At 46.4% G+C, this 9645-nt stretch overlaps 1 protein-coding gene across 3 annotated transcripts in view; it reads right to left on the minus strand.

Moving 5' to 3' along the window:
- Pip5k1a (phosphatidylinositol-4-phosphate 5-kinase type 1 alpha) overlaps nt 1–4822 on the minus strand; it is a 48691-nt gene extending 43869 nt beyond the window's left edge. For 2 of the 3 annotated variants that reach the window (XM_052732270.1, XM_052732271.1), the window contains exon 1: nt 4450–4820. The gene's annotated coding sequence lies outside the window, so the exon portion shown is untranslated. Of the gene's footprint in view, nt 1–4449 lie in introns of all 3 variants that reach the window. The other variant, XM_052732272.1, reaches the window with a different exon arrangement.
- Nucleotides 4823–9645: the final 4823 nt, after the last annotated feature.

Here is a 9645-nt window from a genome sequence, read left to right on the forward strand (position 1 = left end):
AGGAAGTCTGAGGACCCACATGACCGAAGGAGAAAAACCAATACCTGTAAGCTGTTCTCTAGCTTCCACTTACGAGCACATACATGCGTACACACATTCACTCTCAAAATTAAAAAATGTATATGTTAAAATTTTAAAAGCAGACGAATGTAGGCCTGATGAAACACATGTGGTAGCTCATGCCGATTAGAAAACAAAGCAAAAAGCAAACAAGAATCTGAAGAACCGCAGGTGTGGGACTATAACTCTATCTGACAAGCCAGAGCTACACAGCAAACCTTGCCTCAAAAAACAGCTAGCTGGGGCTGGAGAGATGGTTCAGTGGTTAAGAGCACTGACTACTCTTCCAGAGGACCCAGGTTCAATTCTCAGTACCTACATGATGGCTCAAAACTGTCTGTCGCTCCAGTTCTAGGGGACCTGACATCCTCACACAGACAACCATGCAGGAAAAACACCAATGAAAATTAAAAGAAAAGGAAGAAAGGAAAAACAACAACAACAACTAGCTTGCCGAGTGCGGTGATACACAACTTTAATCCCAGCACTTGGAAGGCAGAGGCAGGCAGATTTCTGAGTTCAAGGCCAGCCTGGTCTACAAACCAAAACAAAAAAAAATAGCGAGCTAGGTAGGGTGAGTATAGGAGCTGTGGGGTTATTCCCAAATCATTTATGATTCTGCTAAAACCCAACAGATGAGCAAGGGGTGACTATTTCAAAACTGTTCTTGTGTGAAGCAGAAGGAACTAGAGCTGAAGATCATCTAAGGTTTCAAAGGCCTTTCCTTTGGGGAGGCAAATGTGATTTTAATCACAGTTTTTATTTCAGTGGAGCAATGTACATCTTGACATTTAACTGCCCTTGTAACTTCTACCCCCCGATTTCAAATCAAGACTCCAAATAGCTGGGTGTGATGTCGTACACCTTTAGTCCTCTGAGATCCAGAATAGCATGGTCTACACAGAGAGTTCTAGACCAACCAAGACAGCACAGTCAGACCCTGTCTCAAAATAACAACAAACGCACACACCAAACAGAAACTCTTGGCTCTCATTTCTAGTAAAAGCTGAACTTGACGACTTGAATTTCAAGTTATTAACTGACAGAAGAGAACAGAAAACCAGGATCTCAGAACCCTGAACAGATGGTCGTCAACAGTACTTCACCAGGGCTGATTTTATTAAGTGGGTGCCATTGTCCAAATAATGAAGATGGGAAAAACAAAGGGAATGTATACTTTTTTTATACACCAAACAGAAGAACCCAGGTAGCAAACTACATCATCATTTATTACCAATCAAAGCATAAGGAAAAGCACACGATGGTTACTTTACGATGACAATTCATTTATAATCGACTCCCTCCTCCAGATTCAAACATGGCAACAACTCCAATGGAAAAGATGATAAATATCATTTCAGAGCTTATGGTTTGCCCAGTGTGGTGAGGCACACCTGTAATCCCAGCACTTGAGAGGCAGAAGCAGGAGGATCTCATGAGTTTGAGGCCAGCCTGCTCTATATGTTGAGTAGCCAGGAAGGACTACACTGAGAGACCCTGCCTCAAAAATAAAACAAGAAAAAAACGTTAAGGTAATCTAAGTTAGGCGTGGTGGAATAGGCCTGTAATTCTAGCACCGACAAGGTAGAGAGGGGAAGCTAGAGTTCAAGCTCATCTGCTATGTGGTGAGTCTGAGGCACACCTTTGATATCAGCATCAGGAAGCAGAAGCAGGCGGATCTCTGTGAGTTCAAGGCCAGCCTGGTCTACAGAGCAAGTTCTAGTCCCTTCTCAAACAAAAAGAGTGTTTGCTCTTCTTTTCCACAGGATCCAAGTTCAGTCACCAACACCCTTGTCAAGTGCTCCCAACTGTATGAACTTCAGCTCCAGGGGATGCAGGCCTCTCTTTGTCCTCCAAGGGGCATTCACACACAAAGCGACACACACAAGTACATGTTTTTTCTTGTTGGTTTTTTTGAGACAAGACCTATGTCGTCCTGACTATCTTAGAACTTGCTACATAGACCAGACTGGCTTCAAACTCAAGAGATCCTCCTACCTCTGCCTCCCCTATGCTGGGATTAAAAGCATGTGCCACCATGCCAGACACTAAAAAAAAATCTTTTTAAAAAAGAAGTGAGGGGGAAAGATTAACTTGTTTTTTAGCAGAGATACTACCTAACTTGATAGGTGGGACGTTTGGTTAAATATCACTCACAAGAATGCCTGGAAGCCAGGCATGGTGGCACACACCTTTGATTCCGGCACTGTGCAGGCAGGCAGGCTGATCTCTCTTAAGTTCGAGGCCAGCCAGAGCTACAGAGAGGAACACTGCCTTGAGGGAGAAAAGAAAAGAAAAAAGGAGAATGCTTGGCCAGGAAATACTTAAGGATTTCAAATAAGAAGCCACTGCATTAAAAAGAAAGTCACCTGAGTAGGAGGGATGGTTCAGCTGGCAATGGTGCTTGCTGTAGACAGGCCTGATGACCTGATTCAAGAACCAGAACTCTCATAAAGGGTGGAAGGAGGGAAACCAGCCTCTGACACGACGCGCGCTCACACATATTATGCACATACATACAACAGAAAAATAATCAACTAAGCCAGGTGGTGGTGGTGCACATCTTTAACCCCAGAGCTCAGGAGGCAGAGGCAGGTGGATCTCTGAGTTCAACCCAAGCCTGGTCTACAGAGTGAGTTCCAGGAGAGCTAGTGCTGTTATACAGAGAAACACTGTCAGAAAAAAGAACAAAAGCTGGGCGGTGGTGGCGCATGCCTTTAATCCCAGGACTCAGGAGGCAGAGCCAGGCGGATCTCTGTGAGTTCGAGGCCAGCCTGGGCTACCAAGTGAGTTCCAAGAAAGGTGCAAAGCTACACAGAGAAACCCTGTCTCGAAAAAACCAAAAAAAGAATTGTTATGGCTCTCTAATGCTTTTAGAGGAAAGGCAAAAGCCACCTCTCCAAGAAACTAAAAATAGAGGCGCATAAATAAAATTTCAGCTTATGAAGAGGGTATCTATGACTATGTTTCCTCTGTCTAAGCTGGAATGTTTAAGGTGGAACTCAAGCCCATTCAAAATGGTAAGGGGAAAATCCCAGCCTAAGAAAAAATCAACTCTCAAGAAAAGCATCTAATACCCAGCTTCTCAGGCAACAGTTACTGAGGAACACTGGCACTCCTGACAGAGCCTCTGGAACAGCTTCTGATTCTCCTCCCATACACAGCTTCCCTCCTACACACAATCTGTGGCTTTTCTTTGTGGGCCTTTTCAGCCCCCAATCTCCATCAATCTCTAACGACCCTGACCTCTCTACACTGCCCAGTTCCCTTGTAATTTCTTCATACATCATCGTAAGCATTCCTCCAGTCCATATCCGATTATGCAATATTCCCTCACAGCACCAGGAGTCACACACACCCCCTCCCCCATCTTTCTTTCTGAGGCCCTAACTACAGGCCTAACTAGGGCTCTTCTACAATTCAAGCCTCCATTTCATTTCTCCTCCCCGCTTTAGGGTCTTCTGACCTTTACCACCACCACCACCAACAACAACCCCCCAAATTTTAGCCACTTCCAAGTTTTTCTTCTGTGCTGGCTGTGGTACACTCCTGTAATCCCAGCATTAGGGATCTCAAGCCAGTCAGGAAGACAGAGGAAGTGCCTGTCTCAAAATACAAAACAAAAACTCCCCATTCCTTTCCAAGGCTAGGAATCACCAAAAGAGTTAATTTGAGGAAATATGTGTGTCTGCGCTGCTGCGGACAAGGCTTGAGGCGAGGGGGAGTGCCGCATAGGGGTAGTCTGAGGGGAAAGGCCACTCCACTAACTCTTACTCCCAATAACACTCACAATTCCCTAATTCCTCAGCAGTCAAAAGCACCCCCATGACTCTTCAACACTTTTAGGTCCCATAATCTCAACGTTTTGATCTATTAATTCCACGATCAATTTAGCCTCTATCTCACACCAATAAAATTCCCCCTCTCTCTACCCATACTCCATTGACGTTAGTATTTCTGAATTAAGATCCTGGGGGGTTGAAGCCAGGGTCTGGTGCATGCTGGACAAGACCTCCACCACTAAGCTGTGCCGCCAGCCTCACTGACTTGGTTTTCTCCGCTCCTGTTCTCATCGTTTCCCCTCTTCTCTCCATCCCTCCTCCTCCTCCTCCTCCTCCTCCTCTCCTCCTCCCTCCTCCTCCTCCTCCAAGTTCTCAATGGCCTCTAGGACACAGTGGGAGTGTGTCTGTCGGCTTCTCTTCTCTCGTGACGCCCATCCTTTCCCCCAAAACTCCTCTAGATCGCTCAAAATTGTCCACTACTTCCGAGTCCAGCCTGTTAGGGGCAACCACTCGGACACCCCCCAGCGACAGGTCCCTTCCCAGGACTCGCTCCTGTTCCCATCTCCCAGTCTTCCCCAGCCGGCTGCCCGCGCCCCACCCGGCTCACCTGAGGTACCGGCAGGGACCCCCGGGATCAAGGGATGAAAACCCGGCCGCCGCTGGCCCAGAGGAGGCGGACGCCATCTTGGCAGCCCCCCTCCCCGTCAGCGGCCTCGCTCCCTTTCAAGTCGGCTCTTCCTTTTCTCGGAATCGAATCTTCCCCACGTCTCTTCACAGAACCCCGCGTTCTGCGGGCTTCTCACAGGCGTCGTTCCGGCTCCAGGACCAGCTCAGGGCCGCACCACTTGCCCGGCATGGGGGAGAGCTCCCGTCGCTCACCCTCCTAGCAACCTAACTGCTCCCCGCAAAAGCTCCCTCCTCTCCCAAGACAGCGACACTCAGGCCGGCTGCCGGCGGCCCCGCGGCCCCGCTCGAACACCCCTAAAGGAAAAGGCCGGCAGCAGAAGTCCTCCGGAAAGCCGGCGCCCCCCCTCCCCCTCGGCCCCAGCCACAGCCTGTTTATCGCCAACTCCACCGCTCCGCTCAGGGTGGGCGGCCAAGGAAATCCCAGCACTGCGCCTGCGCCCCACCTTCTCACGGCTGCATCCCATCCATCCCGAGAGAAACAGAGCCAATCCGGAGGTGGCCGCGGGCCACGTGACAAGCTCACGTCACACCCCCGAGGACTCCACCGGCGGAAGACCGTGTGCCTACGGTGGCTCGGTAGGCCAATAAGCGTTCGTATCTTTGACCGTGTGGCGTTCCGCTTGCTGGGACTTCTGGTTGAGAATCAGCTGGACTGGGGAGGACTGGGCGCTTCCAATGACAGCCCTGGAAAGAACCCAGGACGCGGCCCTGGTGTCAAGTCCGAGATGCTAAGCACTTGTGTACTACAAAACATCGCAACCACCAGCCTTTACTGTTTACGGTGCGGGCGTGTGGGACCTTCCTTCTCAGGACATGAGATCTGTTCGGTTTGCTTCAAACAATGCTAGACACAGTGACAGAGTTCAGGAAATGTAAATGTTAGATGAATAAGTCAATGGGGATTTGTCAGCAATATAACAACAAGAAAAGTAAGAAAAATACATAAAAAACAAAGTTTAAAAGACCGGTGAAAACGACTACAGAACTCGATCAGACTGCATCACACAATCTTCCTCCGATCCAAAGTCCTCCTGAGTGTTCAGCTGCTAATTATTTATACTCCAAAGGGCACGGAAAACAGAGGAATTCCATTCTAGCCTAATCTTCGTATGAACTCTGCCCAGGTTTAGCAAAGAACTGTGGTGTCTGTGAACATTGTGGGGGCCCTAGTGAAGACCTTTCAAACAAACCGAGCTTCCGAAGAGCAAAGACTGCTTCATTCTTGTATGTCCATCTCCTGTCACGTCTTTGTACAAGGAAGGCACTCAATAACTGTTTGAGAAATGAATTTTAAAAAGGCATGGAAAAACAACCCTCAGATTATTGGCCCTAAGGTGGCCTGGATACCTACCTAGATGTTTATCCGAAGGGTAACCAGGACCAGAATCAAACATCTCCCATTCATTAACCTCAGATTTCTTCCTCTTCCTTCAAGACCTAAAATATTTGTTTCCTTACTGCCATCTGCTGGATTCTTTGTGCTCCCTTGGGTACTGAAAGTAGACAAACAGCACTGTGAGTAGGTACCCACGGAAGCATTGTATGTTTATGCTATACCTAAAACCTTCACCCAGCTGAATAGCAGAGTGCTAATTCTGAATTAGACACTGTGAGGCATAGAATCTGTCTCACGGGTACTCAGTAAATACTGTTGAGTAAATTGTCCATATTTCAAAAAAAAGCTTTCAGGTGCCTGGGGACTGTCAAGATGTCTCATCAGATAAAAGTACCAAGCCTGATGACCCAAGGTCTATCCCTGGGTCAATAAGGTGGGATAAGGGAATTGATCCAGCAGGGCAGTGGTCATGCAAGCCTTTTAATCCCAGCACTAGGAGGCAGAGGCAGGCTAATCTCTGTGAGTTGAAGGCCAGCCTGGTCTACAAAGCCAGTTCCAGGACAGCCAGAGTTACATGTTGAGACCTTGTCTTAAATAGTAATAACAATAATATAATTATTGTTTAAAAATTTGGGTGTGGTGGTACATGACTGAGGTCCTAGCTACTCAAAAAGTTAAAGGAGAAAAATCTTGATTTCCAGAACAGCCTAGGCAATAGGCAAAATAGCATGTCTTTATCTTACAAAAAGGAGAGCTAGGAATGTTTAAGAAGCATTTTTAATCCCTAAATCTCTCTGCCCAAGCTCCTACTCAATCCCTGAGGTGTCCGCTGAATCATGGCTATACTCTTCCCTAGTAACATTCCTGGCATAGCAGAACTGGGGTGATGTGGCAAGGTGTGGAAGCAAGGCAGAGCAGAATGCGTAGGCTCAGTGCTCCTGAGGAAATGGAAAAAGGGAGTTCACCAATACATACTTTCAGGAGACAGGCAATCCAGTGACCTCAAAGCAGGGCCACCCATTCAGTCTTTTTTTTTTTTTTTTTGGTTTTTCGAGACAGGGTTTCTCGGTAGCTTTGGGAGCCTGTCATGGACTAGCTCTGTAGACCAGGCTGGCCTCGAACTCACAGAGATCCACCTGCCTTTGCCTCCTGAGTGCTGGGATTACAGGTGTGTGCCACCACCGCCCGGCCGCATTCAGTCTTAAGTGCATGTGAACGTGCTTTATCAACGTGCTAGGGATGTAATTCAGTGGCATGTGAACTAAGTGTAATTAAGTGCATGTGAACGTGCTTTATCAACGTGCTAGGGATGTAATTCAGTGGCAGAGAGCTTGCCTGTCTTGTCCAAGACCCTGAATTTAATCACTGGCACTGGAAAAAAAAAAACAGTAAAAGAATGAGTACCTTATTTATTTATTTAGTCTTTCATTAATTACCTAGCCCCGGCTTTATCCCAGGCACTCAGAATTCCTAGTATAGAACAGATACAACCCTTATCCTCACTTAGAATGTACCTCAGTAGTTGAGTGCTTCCTCAGTATTCCTGAGGCCTTGGGTTCAATTCCCAGCAATGAAGAGGGGAAAAAACAGCAAAAAGGAAAAAAAATCTCTTTTCAACATAGCATGAAACAATCAAAAGACCAAGGCAGACCAGTTCAAGACTGACTGGGTTACTATTGAGTTGTAAGCTAGGTTGGATTACACAATGAGACCCTATCTCAAAAAAACAAAACTCAGTGGGTAGGGATGCTTGCCATCAAGCCTAATGACCTGACTTTGAGCCCCAGGTTCCACATAGCAAAAGGGGAGAGCCAATTCCTGCAAATTGTTTTCTGACCTCCACACCGGTACAGGGGCATGTGCTCTCACACATGAATACAAACACACAGTTTTAAAAAATGTAATAAAAAATTTAAATATATTCTTTTTTAAAAAAAAAGTCAAGAACGGGCCAGACAGTGGTGGTACATGCCTTTAATTTCAGTACTCCTGAGGCAGAGGCAGATGTTGTATCTTTGAGTTCGAGGCCAGCCTGGTCTACAGAGCGAGTTCCAGGACAGCCAGGGCTACACAGAGAAAGCCTGTCTTGAAAAACCAAAACAAAACAAAAATCAAGAATGGTATCACACACCCTACAGTTCCAGCAGTTAGGAGATGGAAGCAGAATGATCAGGCGTTTAAAGGCCTGCCTCAGCTGTAAGGGGATTTGGAGGGCAGCTGGAGTTACATGAGACCCTATATTAAGAAAACAAAACAAGTCAGTTTTTGTGGTGCACACCTTTAACTCCAGCACAGAGGCAGGCAGACCTCTGTCAGTTTGAAGCCAGCAGAGAGAGTTCTAGGACAGCCGGAACTACACAGTGATACCCTGTTTCAAAAACAACAACAAAACAAAGAAATCAAAAGATCACAAACAAATGGGGACAGGACAATAAGTCACTGGAATAAATAAATAAGTATTAGCATAGAAGTGTAAGAGTGCTATATTTCAGAACTGTATTTTCAGAACGAACAATGAGAACAAAAGTTGACCCAGTCTTGACAACACAGACTATTTGAATTTGGAACTATTTCAGAGGCTCTAGGAGACATCCTTTCCATGATTATGTAAGGAAGCTGTGTCTAGAAAGAGAAGAATGGGTGTTTGGGAACACTTCATTGTCCTATACGATTTTAAATTTGCCAATAGAGAGGAAAGGAATGCTAAAGCGAAGGAAAAGCCCAGAAATGTGATGGGATTGAGTGACGGAAGAGGGACACCAAAATAGGGTGATGTAGAGGGTGAATCTGCAGAGACAGGGGGATGAAGGACCTTCGCACAGTTCCTCAGGTGGTGACCACCCACCATGGGCTTCTTTTCACTGCTACTCCATAACTGTTATGAATAGTAATGTAAATACCTATGTTTTCCAATGGTCTTTGGCAACCCCTGTGAAAGGGTCATTTGACCTCCTGAAGGGATTACGACCCACTGGTTGAGAACCATTGACCTAGAAGCTCACGTTAATGACAGTTTCCTACTAATGTTTACTATGAACTTACTAAACACTGCTAAGCAGTTTACAAGGGTTATATCCCTTCACCTCAACAATCATGTCTCACTTTACAGGTGAAAAATGTGAGATTCAGAAATGGAAAGCTACTTGTCGTGGGTCACACAGCTACAACTTTCAAGGTAAGTCTATGGATTTATTTTGTTTTGTCCAGATCTTCCAGTTCAGTCTCCCTCCCAAGAGCTGAGATTAGAAGTCTAAAATATCACACTTGGCTTTTGTTGCTGCTGTTTGTTTTTGTTATCGTTGTTTTGAGGCAGAGTAACATTTTGTAGCCCTGGCTGGCCTAGAACTTGCCATGTAGAACAAGCATAGATCTTTAACTCATAGAGATCCCTGGCCTCTGCCTCCTGAGTGTTGGAATTCAAAAGGTGTGGAACACCAGGCCAGGTTCCTAGCTGCTTGTAGGTTGTTGTTTTTCTTTCTTTAGACAAAAGCTTTCTATGTGGCTGAGGCTGGCCTGGAACTTCCTATGGTAACCCAAGCTGGCCACCAACTGTGATCCTCCTGCCTCAGACACCCAAGTGCTGGAGGTTACAGATCTCTGCCACCACCTCTGCTTTTAAGGTTCTGTTCTCTGTTTGTTGTCTTCAAGATAAGGGTTTCTCTGTGTAACCCTGGTTGTCGGGGGAACTCTTTCTGTAGCCCCTGACTGGCCTTAAACTAAGAGATCCGCCTGCCTCTGCCTCCCTAGTGCTGGGATTAAAGACATGCGCCACCACCATTG

This window comes from Peromyscus californicus, unplaced genomic scaffold (genome assembly GCF_007827085.1).
Source record: "Peromyscus californicus insignis strain IS unplaced genomic scaffold, ASM782708v3 Scaffold_9__1_contigs__length_137607984, whole genome shotgun sequence".
NCBI classification, from domain to species: Eukaryota; Metazoa; Chordata; class Mammalia; order Rodentia; family Cricetidae; genus Peromyscus; species Peromyscus californicus.